This window comes from Phocoena sinus, chromosome 3 (genome assembly GCF_008692025.1).
Source record: "Phocoena sinus isolate mPhoSin1 chromosome 3, mPhoSin1.pri, whole genome shotgun sequence".
NCBI lineage: Eukaryota > Metazoa > Chordata > Mammalia > Artiodactyla > Phocoenidae > Phocoena > Phocoena sinus.
The window spans coordinates 112,508,154-112,520,571 of NC_045765.1; the positions used below are offsets into that span (position 1 = coordinate 112,508,154).

A 12,418-nucleotide genomic window follows, 5' to 3' on the forward strand; every position below is an offset into this window, starting at 1 on the left:
ATTTTTTCACCTAATATATTTGTTCATGTTATTAAAAATTCTTAATACAAAAGGTGATTTGAAACATTCAAGGCCGACTTCTCAGTTTTTTCCAAATTTTCAATACTCAGAACTCATCACTCCCTTCTGTTCCACAGCACTTTGTTTATATAACAATTAAATTATACAAAGTTTCCGTATATGTGAATGTCACTGTACTGCTTACAATTATCGCTTACATTTATTTTTATTTAACTAATTTAATTTACTTATTTATTTATTTATTTGTTTATTTATTTGGCTGTGTCAGGTCTTAGCTGCAGCATGCAGGATCTTCCTTGAGGCACGCAGATCTTTCGTTGTGGTGTGTGGGCTTGGGCTTCTCTCTAGTTGTGGCGTGTGGGTTTTCTCTCTAGTTGTGGTGCATGGGCTCCAGAGCACTGTGGGCTCCGTAGTTTGCAGCACGCAGGCTCTCTCGTTGAGGTGCTCGGGCTTAGTTGCCCCACAGCATGTGGGATCTCAGTTCACCGACCAGGGATCGAATCCACATCCCCTGCATTGGAAGGTGAATTCTCTACCACTGGACCACCAAGAAGTCCCTATTGCTTACATTTAGTTTACAATTTTCTTACCACTTAGTACATAATACAGTACCTCACATATACTGGGCATGTACTCAATACATGCCTATTTAACTGGATATAGAGCTGCAGAAATATTTAACTTTAAATTTCATAAACAATACATTGCTGGTGGGAATGTAAAATGGTGCAGCTGCTTTGTGGGGGGGTCTGACAGTTCCTCAAACTGTTAAACAGGGAGTTACCATACGATTCAACAATTCTACTCTGAGGTAGGCATCAAGAGAAATGAAAACATACCTCCAAACAAAAACCTGTACGTGAAATGTTCACAGCAGCATTATTCTTAATAACCAAAAAGTGGAAACAATTCAAATGTCCATCAGCTGATGAACAGATAAAAAACACTGTATCTGAACAATGAAGTATTATTTAGCAATAAAAAGAAATGAAGTGCTGATATATGCTACAACATGGATGAATCGTGAAGACATGCTAAAGAAGTAAAAAAGCTAGTTACAGGGGTGGGGTCAAGATAGCGTACTAGGAGGACAGGGAATTCGCGTCTCCACACAACTAGGGCACCTAGCAGGCACTGGTGGGGGACACGGACACCTAAGGGGATGGGAGGAACCCCCAGCAACTGGGTAGGATGTGGGATGTGGGGGGAGTGAAGGGGGGAGGAGAAGTGGAGGTGGGACGGAACTGGCACCCCTAAGGGGCGGGTGGGGGAGGGGAAGGAATCCCATGCCCAAAGGGGGAAATTGGGGAACCACTGGGAGGGCAGAGGATCAAAAGGGAGCGTGGCCAGGTTTCCCCCGCCCACTTGGGCCCCCAGGAACCTGTTCAGATCCCAGGCCTGATCCTCTACCCACCGAGGCCCCCTCCAGCCACACGGGTCCTGAGGAAGTGGGAGAGAGGGAAGGGGGAGCAAAAGTAAAGGCTGGACCTAAGGGACAGCACCCCTGAGGGGCGGCTAGGGAGGGGAGGAGTTCCTACACCCAGTGGGACCCACCCATGGTTAGGGGTCCAGAGGCGGGGGAGACCCTGGGGGAGACAGTGGGGGAGGGGCACAAAAGAATGGAAGAGAACGGGGCCAGTGTTTTCCCTGTCCACTTAGGCACTGGGGAGCTTGTTGGGCTCCCAGGCTTAATCCTCTGCCCTCAGAGCCTCCCTCCTGCCTCGCAGAAACCAAGCCCCGTCACCACCCCTGCCACCCGGGGCCCCAGCTCTGCACTCAGAGACACCCTCCAACACTTGGCCTAAACCCCACCCACACACCCTCACTCAGGGCCCTACCTCCAAACTCCAGAACTCCACACTCGAGAGGCCCTTCTTTCGACATGCTACCTCTCCCCTTCCACGCAGGTCCTAAGCAGAGACCCCGCCCAATGCCTGAACATGGCCACCTAGGCCCCACCCCATGCTCAAATGTCACCCCCCACCTGCCTAGGTCCCACCCCACCCTAAATCGCACCCCTACCTGTTCCACCCCAGCTTACACTCTGCCCCCATAGCCAAGGTGCGTTTTTTTCTTTTTTCTTCTTTTGGATTGGGGTTCTGTTTTACCTTGTTGATTCATTGTTGTTCTTTTATATTTTTATTTTTCCTGATAAACCTCTTATTTTTCTAATTTTATTTTATTCTTTATACTTTGTTATTGTTCTCTCTTTTTGGCTTGTTCCCTGCCCTCCCCCCACTTTTTTTCTTTTTTCTGTTGTGGTGTTATTTTACCTTGTTGCAGTTGTTTCAATTATAGTTTCATTTTTCCTAATATAATTTTTATCTTTCTAATTCAATTTTGTTTTTTATTCTTTGATACTGTACTGCTCCTTTTCTTCTTTCTTTCTTTCTTTTTTTTACCATGCCACGAAGCTTGCAGGATCTTGATTCCTAGCCTGGAGATCAGGTCCGAGCTCCTGCAGTAGGAGCTCTGAGTCCAAACCGCTGCACTAACAGAGAAGCTCAGACCCCAGGGAATATCAATTGGAGTGAGGCCTCCCAGAGGTCCTCATCTCAGCACCAAGACCCAGCTTTATCCAACTGCCTGCAAACTCCAGTACTGGACATCTCAGGGCAAACAACCAGTAAGACAGGAATACAGCACCACCCATCAAAAAAAAAGAAAGAAACAACAAAAAAATATGTTACAGATGAAGAAGCAGGTAAAAATCTACAAGACCAAATAAATGAAGATGAAATAGCTAACCTACCTGAAAAAGAATTCAGAGTAATGACAATAAAGATGATCCAAAATCTCAAAAACAGAATGGAGAAAAGACAAGAAACATTTAACAAGGATCTAGAAAAACTAAAGAGCAAACAAACAATGATGAACACAATTACTGAAATTAAAAATACACCAGAAGGAATCAACAAAATAACAGATAAGTGAGCTGGAAGATAAAATGGTGGAAAAAACTGCCAGGGAGCAGGAAAAAGAATAAAAAGAACTGAGGACAGTCTCAGAGACATCTGGTACAACATTAAACACACCAACATCCAAATTACAGGGGTCCCAGAAGAAGAAGAGAAAAAGAAAGGGTCTGAAAAAATAGTTAGAGATTATAGTTGAAAACTTCCCTAACATGGGAAAGGAAATAGTAAATCAAGTCCAGAAAGCACAGAGAGCCCTATACAGGATAAACCCAAAGAGAAACACATAGAGACACATATTAATCAAACTATCAAAAAATAAATACGAAGAAAAAGTATTAAAAGCAGCAAGGGAGGAGCAACAAATAACATAAAAGAGAATCACCATAAGGTTAACAGGTGATCTTTCAGCAGAAACTCTGCAAGCCAGAAGGGAGTGGCAGGAACATATTTAAAGTGCTGAAAAGAAAAAATCTACAAACAAGATTACCCAGCAAGGACCTCATTCAGATTTGATGCAGAAATTGAAATGTTTACAGACAAGCAAAAGTTAACGGCATTCATCACCACCAAACCAGCTTTACAACAAATGCTAAAGGAACTTCTCTAGGAAGGAAACACAAGAGAAGGAAAACACCTACAAAAACAAACTCAAAACAATTAAGAAAATGGTAGTAGGAACATACATATCGATAATTACCTTAAATGTAAATGGATTACATGCTTCAAACAAAAGACACAGACTGGCTGAATGGATACAAAAACAAGACCCGGACATATGCAGTCTACAAGAGACCCACTTCAGACCTAGGGACACATACAGACTGAAAGCAAAGGGATGGAAGAAGATATTCCATGCAAATGGAAATCAAAAGAAAGGTGGAGTAGCAATTCTCATATCAGACAAAATAGACTCTAAAGTAAATACTATTACAAGAGACAAAAAAGGATACTACATAATGATCAAAGTATCAATCCAAGAAGATATAACAACTGTAAATATTTATGCCCCAACACAGGAGCACCTCAATACATAAAGCAAATGCTAACAGCCATAAAAGGGAAATTGAGAGTAACACAGTAATAAGGGATTTTAACACCCCACCTTCACCAATGGACAGATAATCCAAAATGAAAATAAATAATGAAACACAAACTTTAAATGACACATTAGACAAGATGGACTTAACTGATATTTATAGGACATTCCATCCAAAAACAACAGAATACACTTTCTTCTCAAGGGCTCATGGAACATTCTCCAGGATAGCACATCTTGGGTCACAAATGAACCCTTGGTAAATTTAAGAAAATTGAAATCGTATCAAGTATCTGTTCCGACCACAACACTATGAGACTAGATACCAATTACAGGAAAAATACTGTAAAAAATACAAACATATGGAGGCGAAACAATACACTACTAAATAACCAAGAGATCACTGAAGAGATCAAAGAGGAAATAGAAAAATACCTAGAAACAAATGACAATGAAAACACGATGATTCAAAACCTATAGGATGCAGCAAAAACAGTTCTAAGAGGGAAGTTTATAGCAATACAACCCTACCTCAAGAAACAAGAAACATCTCAAATAAACAACCTAACCTTACACCTAAAGCAATTAAAGAAAGAAGAACAAAATATCCCCAAAGTTAGCAGAACAAAAGAAATCATAAAGATCAGATCAGAAATAAATGAAAAAGAAATGAAGGAAATGACAGCAGAGATCAAAAAAACTAAAAGTTGGTTCTTTCAGAAGATAAGCAAAATTGATAAACCATTAGCCACACTCATCAAGAAAAAAAGGGAGAAGACTCAAATCAACAGAATTAGAAATGAAAAAGGAGAAGTAACAACTGACACTGCAGAAATACAAAGGATCATGAAAGATTACTACAAACAACTATATGCCAATTAAGTGGACAACCAGGAAGAAATGGACAAATTCTTAGAAAAGCACAACCTCCCGAGACTGAACCGGGAAGAAACATAAAATATAAACAGACCAATCACAAGCACTGATATTGAAACTGTGGTTAACAAACAAAAGCACAGGACTAGACGGCTTCTCAGGCGAATTCTATCAAACATTTAGAGAAGAGCTAACACCTATCCGTCTCAAACTCTTCCAAAATATAGCAGAGGGAGGAACACTCCCAAACTCATACTACAAGGCCACCATCACCCTGATATCAAAACCAAACAAAGATGTCACAGAAAAAGAAAACTACAGGCCAATATCACTGAAGAACATAGGTGCAAAGATTCCTCAACAAAATACTAGCAAACAGAATCCAACAGCACATTAAAAGGATCATACACCATAATCAAGTGGGGTTTATCCCAGGAATGCAAGGATTCCTCAGTTTAGGCAAATCAATCAGTGTGATACACTGTATTAAACTGAATGATAAAAACCGTACGACAGATTGGGGGAAGATGGCGGAAGAGTAAGACACGGAGATCACCTTCCTCCCCACAGATACACCAGAAATACATCTACACGTGGAACACCTCCTACAGAACACCTACTGAACACTGGGAGAAGACCTCAGACCTCCCAAAAGGCAAGAAACACCCCACGTACCTGGGTAGGGCAAAAGAAAAAAGAATAAACAGAGACAAAAGGATAGGGACGGAACCTGCACCAGTGGGAGGGAGCTGTGAAGGAGGAAAGGTTTCCACACACTAGGAAGCCCCTACGCGGGCGGGGACTGTGGGTGGCGGAGGGGGGAGCTTCGGAGCCGCGGAGGAGAGCGCAGCAACAGGGGTGCGGAGGGCAAAGTGGGGAGATTCCTACACAGAGGATCAGGGCTGACTGGCACTCACCAGCCCAAGAGGCTTGTCTGCACACCCGCCGGGGCGGGTGGGGCTGGGAACTGAGGCTCGGGCTTCGGTTGGAGCGCCAGGAGAGGGCTGGGGTTGGTGGCGTGAACACAGCCTGCAGGAGATTAGTGCGCCACGGCTAGCCAGGAGGGAGTCCGGGGAAAGTCTGGACCTGCCGAAGAGGCAAGAAACTTTTTCTTCCCTCTGTTTCCTGGTGCGCGAGGAGAGGGAATTAAGAGCACTGCTTAAAGGAGCTCCAGAAACGGGCGCCAGCCGTGGCTACAAGCGCAGACCACAGAGACAGGCATGAGACACTAAGGCTGCTACTGCCGCCACTAAGAAGCCTGTGTGCGAGCACAGGTCACTATCCACACCCCCCTTCTGGGGAGCCTGCGCAGCCCGCCACTGCCAGGTTCCCGGGATCCAGGGACAACTCCCCCAGGAAGAACGCGTGGAGCGCCTCAGGTTGGTGGAACGTCCTGCCGGCCTCTGCCGCCGCAGGCTCGCCCCGCACTCTGTTCCCCTCCCTCCCCTGGCCTGAGTGAGCCAGAGCCCGCTAATCAGCGGCTCCTCTAACCCCGTCCTGTCTGAGCAAAGAACAGACGCCCTCCAGCAACCTACACACAGAGGCGGGGCCAAATCCAAAGCTGAGCCCCTAGGAGCTGTGAGAAAAAGAAGAAAAACAGAAATCTCTCCCAGCAGCCTCAGAAGCAGCGGATTAAAACTCCACAATCAACTGGATGCACCCTGCATCTGTGGAATACATGAATAGACAAAGAATCATCCCAAATTAAGGAGGTGGACTGTGAGAGCAAGATTTATGATTTTTTTCCCCTTTTCCTCTTTTTGTGAGTGTGTATGTGTATGCTTCTGTGTGAGATTTTGTCTGTATAGCTTTGCTTCCACCATTTGTCCTAAGGTTCTATCCGTCCGCTTTCTGTTTTTAAATTTTTTTTTTTGCTTAAAAATTATTTTTTATTTTAATAACTTTATTATATTTTATCTTACTTTACTTTAACTTCTTTCTGTTTTTCCTCCCTCCCTCCCTCTCACCTATCGTTCTTTCTTTCTTTGTTTTTCTTTCTTTCTCTCTCTCTTTCTTTGTTTCTTTCTTTCCTTCTTCTACTAATTCTTTCTTTCTACTTTTTCTCCCTTTTATTCTGAGCCATGTGGATGAAAGGCTCTTGGTGCTGCAGCCAGGAGTCAGTACTGTGCCGCTGAGGTGGGAGAGCCAACTTCAGGACACTGGTCAACAAGAAACATCCCAGCTCCACATAATATCAAATGGTAAAAATCTCCCAGAGATCTCAATCTCAACACCAGCACCCAGCTTCACTCAATGATCAGCAAGCTACAGTGCTGGACATCCTATACCAAACAACTAGCAAGACAGGAACACAACCCCACCCATTAGCAGAGAGGCTGCCTAAAATCGTAAGTCCACAGACACCCCAAAACACACCACCAGACATGGACCTGCCCACCAGAAAGACAAGATCCAGCCTCATCCACCAGAACACAGGCACTAGTCCCCTCCACCAGGAAGCCTACACAACCCACTGAACCAACCTTAGCCACTGGGGACAGACATCAAAAACAACGAGAACTACAAACCTACAGCCTGCAAAAAGGAGACCCCGAACACAGTAATAAGATAAGCAAAATGAGAAGACAGAACAACACACAGCAGATGAAGGAGCAAGATAAAAACCCACCAGACCTAACAAATGAAGAGGAAATAGGCAGTCTACCTGAAAAAGAATTCAGAATAATGACAGTAAAGATGATCCAAAATCTTGGAAATAGACAAACTGCAAAAAACATTTAACAAGGACCTAGAAGAACTAAAGATGAAATAAGCAACGATCAACACAATAAATGAAATGAAAAATACTCTAGATGGGATCAATAGCAGAATAACTGAGGCAGAAGAACAGATAAGTGACCTGGAAGATAAAATAGTGGAAATAACTACTGCAGAGCAGAATAAAGAAAAAAAATGAAAAGAACTGAGGACAGTCTCAGAGACCTCTGGGACAACATTAAATGCACCAACATTCGAATTATAGGGGTTCCCAAAGGAGAAGAGAAAAAGAAAGGGACTGAGAAAATATTTGAAGAGACGATAGTTGAAAACTTCCCTAATATAGGAAAGGAAATAGTTAATCAAGTCCAGGAAGCACAGAGAGTCCCATACAGGATAAATCCAAGGAGAAACACACCAAGACACATATTAATCAAATTGTCAAAAATTAAATACAAAGAAAACATATTAAAAGCAGCAAGGAAAAAACAACAAATAACACACAAGGGAATCCCCATAAGGTTAACAGCTGATCTTTCAGCAGAAACTCTGCAAGCCTGAAGGGAGTGGCAGGACATATTTAAAGTGATGAAGGAGAAAAACCTGCAACCAAGATTACTCTACCCAGCAAGGATCTCATTCAGATTTGATAAAGAAATTAAAACCTTTACAGACAAGCAAAAGCTGAGAGTTCAGCACCAGCAAACCAGCTTTACAACAAATGCTAAAGGAACTTCTCTAGGAAAGAAACACAAGAGAAGGAAAAGACCTAAAATAACGAACCCAAAACAATTAAGAAAATGGGAACAGGAACATACATATCGATAATTACCTTAAATGTAAATGGATTAAATGCTCCCACCAAAAGACACAGATTGGCTGAATGGATACAAAAACAAGACCCATATATATGCTGTCTACAAGAGACCCACTTCAGACCTAGAGACATACAGACTGAAAGTAAGGGGATGGAAAAAGATATTCCATACAAATGGAAACCAAAAGAAAGCTGTAGTAGCAATTCTCATATCAGACAAAATAGACTTTAAAATAAAGACTATTAGAAGAGACAAAGAAGGACGCTACATAATGATCAAGGGATCGATCCAAGAAGAAGATATAACAATTGCAAATAATTATGCACCCAACATAGAAGCACCTCAATACATAAGGCCAATACTAACAGCCATAAAAGAGGAAGTCAACAGTAACACATTTATAGTAGGGGACTTTAACACCCCACTTTCACCAATGGACAGATCATCCAAAATGAAAATAAATAAGGAAACACAAGCTTTAAATGATACATTAAACAAGATGGACTTAATTGATATTTATAGGACATTCCATCCAAAAACAGAATACACATTTTTCTCAAGTGCTCACGGAACATTCCCCAGGATAGATCATATCTTGGGTCACAAATCAAGCCTTGATAAATTGAAGAACACTGATATTGTATCAAGTATCTTTTCCGACCACAATGCCATGAGACTCGATATCAATTACAGGAAAAGATCTGTAAAAAATAAATACACATGGAGGCTAAACAATACACTACTTAATAACGAAGTGATCACTGAAGAAATCAAAGAGGAAATTAAAAAATACCTAGAAACAAATGACAATGGAGACACGATGACCCAAAACCTATGGGATGCAGCAAAAGCAGTTCTAAGAGGGAAGTTTATAACAATACAATCCTACCTTAAGAAACGGGAAACATCTCGAATAAACAACCTAACCTTGAACCTAAAGCAATGAGAGAAAGAAGAACAAAAAGCCCCAACGTTAGCAGAAGGAAAGAAATCATGAAAATCAGATCAGAAATAAATCAAAAAGAAATGAAGGAAACGATAGCAAAGATCAATAAAACTAAAAGCTGGTTCTTTGAGAAGATAAACAAAATAGATAAACTACTAGCCAGACTCATCAAGAAAAAAAGGGAGAGGACTCAAATCAATAGAATTAGAAATGAAAAAGGAGAAGTAACAACTGACACTGCAGAAATACAAAAGATCATGAGAGATTACTACAAGCACTCTATGCCAATCAAATGGACAACCTGGAAGAAATGGACAAATTCTTAGAAATGCACAACCTGCCAAGACTGAATCAGGGAAAAATAGAAAATATGAACAGACCAATCACAAGCACTGAAATTGAAACTGATTAAAAATCTTCCAACAAACAAAAGCCCAGGACCAGATGGCTTCACAGGCGAATTCTATCAAACATTTAGAGAAGAGCTAACACCTATCCTTCTCAAAGTCCTCCAAAATATAGCAGAGGGAGGAACACTCCCAAACTCATTCGACGAGGCCACCATCACCCTGATACAAAAACCAGACAAGGATGTCACAAAGAAAGAAAACTACGGGCCAATATCACTGATGAACATAGATGCAAAAGTCCTCAACAAAAACTAGCAAAAGAATCTAACAGCACATTAAACAGATCATACAGCATGATCAAGTGGGGTTTATTCCAGGAATGCAAGGATTCTTCAATATACGCAAATCAATGAACGTGACACACCATATTAACAAATTGAAGGAGAAAAACCATATGATCATCTCAATAGATGCAGAGAAAGCTTCTGACACCCATTTATGATAAAAACCCTGCAGAAAGTAGGCATAGAGGGAACTTTCCTCAACATAATAAAGGTCGTATATAACAAACCCACAACCAACATCATCCTCAATGGTGAAAAACTGAAACCATTTCCACAAAGATCAGGAACAAGACAAGGTTGCCCACTCTCACCACTCTTATTCAACATAGTTTTGGAAGTTTTAGCCACAGCAATCAGAGAAGAAAAGGAAATAAAAGGAATCCAAATCAGAAAAGAAAAAGTAAAGCTGTCACTGTTTGCAGATGACATGACACTATACATAGAGAATCCTAAAGATGCTACCAGAAAACTACTAGAGCTAATCAATGAATTTGGTAAAGCAGCAGGATACAAAATTAATGCACAGAAATCTCTGGCATTCCTATACACTAATGATGAAAAATCTGAAAGTGAAATCAAGAGAACACTCTCATTTACCATTGCAATAAAAAGAATAAAATATCTAGGAATAAACCTACCTAAGGAAAAAAAGATCATGAGATCTTTTTTGTATGCAGAAAATTATAAGACACTGATGAAAGAAATTAAAGATGATACAAACAGATGGAGAGATATACCGTGTTCGTGGACTGGAAGAATCAACATTGTGAAAATGACTCTACTACCCAAAGCAATCTATAGATTCAATGCAATCCCTATCAAACTACCACTGGCATTTTTCACAGAACTAGAACAAAAAATTTCACAATTTGTATGGAAACACAAAAGACCCCGAATAGCCAAAGCAATCTTGAGAACGGAAAAAGGAGCTGGAGGAATCAGGCTCCCTGACTTCAGACTATACTACAAAGCTACAGTAATCAAGACAGTATGGTACTGGCACAAAAACAGAAAGATAGATCAATGGAACAGGATAGAAAGCCCAGAGATAAACCCATGCACATATGGACCCCTTATCTTTGATAAAGGTGGCAGGAATGTACAGTGGAGAAAGGACAGCCTCTTCAATAAGTGGTGCTGGGAAAACTGGACAGGTACATGTAAAAGTATGAGATTAGATCACTCCCTAACACCATACACAAAAATAAGCTCAAAATGGATTAAAGACCTAAATGTAAGGCCAGAAACTATCAAACTCTTAGAGGAAAACATAGGCAGAACACTCTATGACATAAATCACAGCAAGATCCTTTTTGACCTACCTCCTAGAGAAATGGAAATAAAAATAAACAAATGGGACCTAATGAAACTTCAAAGCTTTTGCACAGCAAAGGAAACCATAAACAAGACCAAAAGACAACCCTCAGGATGGGAGAAAATATTTGCAAATGAAGCAACTGACAAAGGATTAATCTCCAAAATTTATAAGCAGCTCATGCAGCTCAGTAACAAAAAAAAAACCCCATCCAAAAATGGGCAGAAGACCTAAACAGACATTTCTCCAAAGAAGATTACAGATTGCCAACAAACACATGAAAGAATGCTCAACGTCATTAATCATTAGAGAAATGCAAATCAAAACTACAATGAGATATCATCTCACATCAGTCAGAATGGCCATCATCAAAAAATCTACAAACAATAAATGCTGGAGAGGGTGTGGAGAAAAGGGAACCCTTTTGCACTGTTGGTGGGAATGTAAACTGATACAGCCATTGTGGAGAACAGTATGGAGGTTCCTTAAAAAACTAAAAATAGAGCTACCGTATGACCCAGCAATCCCACTGCTGGGCATATACCCTAAGAAAACCGTAACTCAAAAAGTGTCATGTACCAAAATGTTCATTGCAGCTCTATTTACAATAGCCCAGAGATGGAAACAACGTAAATGTCCATCATCAGATGAATGGATAAAGAAGATGTGGCACATATATACAATGGAATATTACTCAGCCATAAAAAGAAACGAAATTGAGCTATTTGTAATGAGGTGGATAGACCTAGAGTCTGTCATACAGAGTGAATTACATCAGAAAGAGAAAGACAAATACCATATGCTAACACATATATATGGAATTTAAGAAATAAAAAATGTCATGAAGAACCTAGGGGTAAGACAGGAATAAAGACACAGACCTACTAGAGAATGGACTTGAGGATATGGGGAGGGGGAAGGGTAAGCTGTGACAAAGCGAGAGAGAGGCATGGACATATATACACTACCAAACGTAAGGTAGATAGCTAGTGGGAAGCAGCCGCATAGCACAGGAAGATCAGCTCGGTGCTTTGTGACCGCCTGGAGGGGTGGGATAGGGAGGGTGGGAGGGAGGG

At 41.1% G+C, this 12,418-nt stretch overlaps 1 protein-coding gene across 1 annotated transcript in view; it reads right to left on the reverse strand.

Annotated features, from left to right (window-relative positions):
• Positions 1–12,418, reverse strand: part of AGGF1 (angiogenic factor with G-patch and FHA domains 1) — a 49,153-nt gene that overhangs the window by 12,290 nt on the left and 24,445 nt on the right. The gene's annotated exons all lie outside the window — the stretch shown is intronic.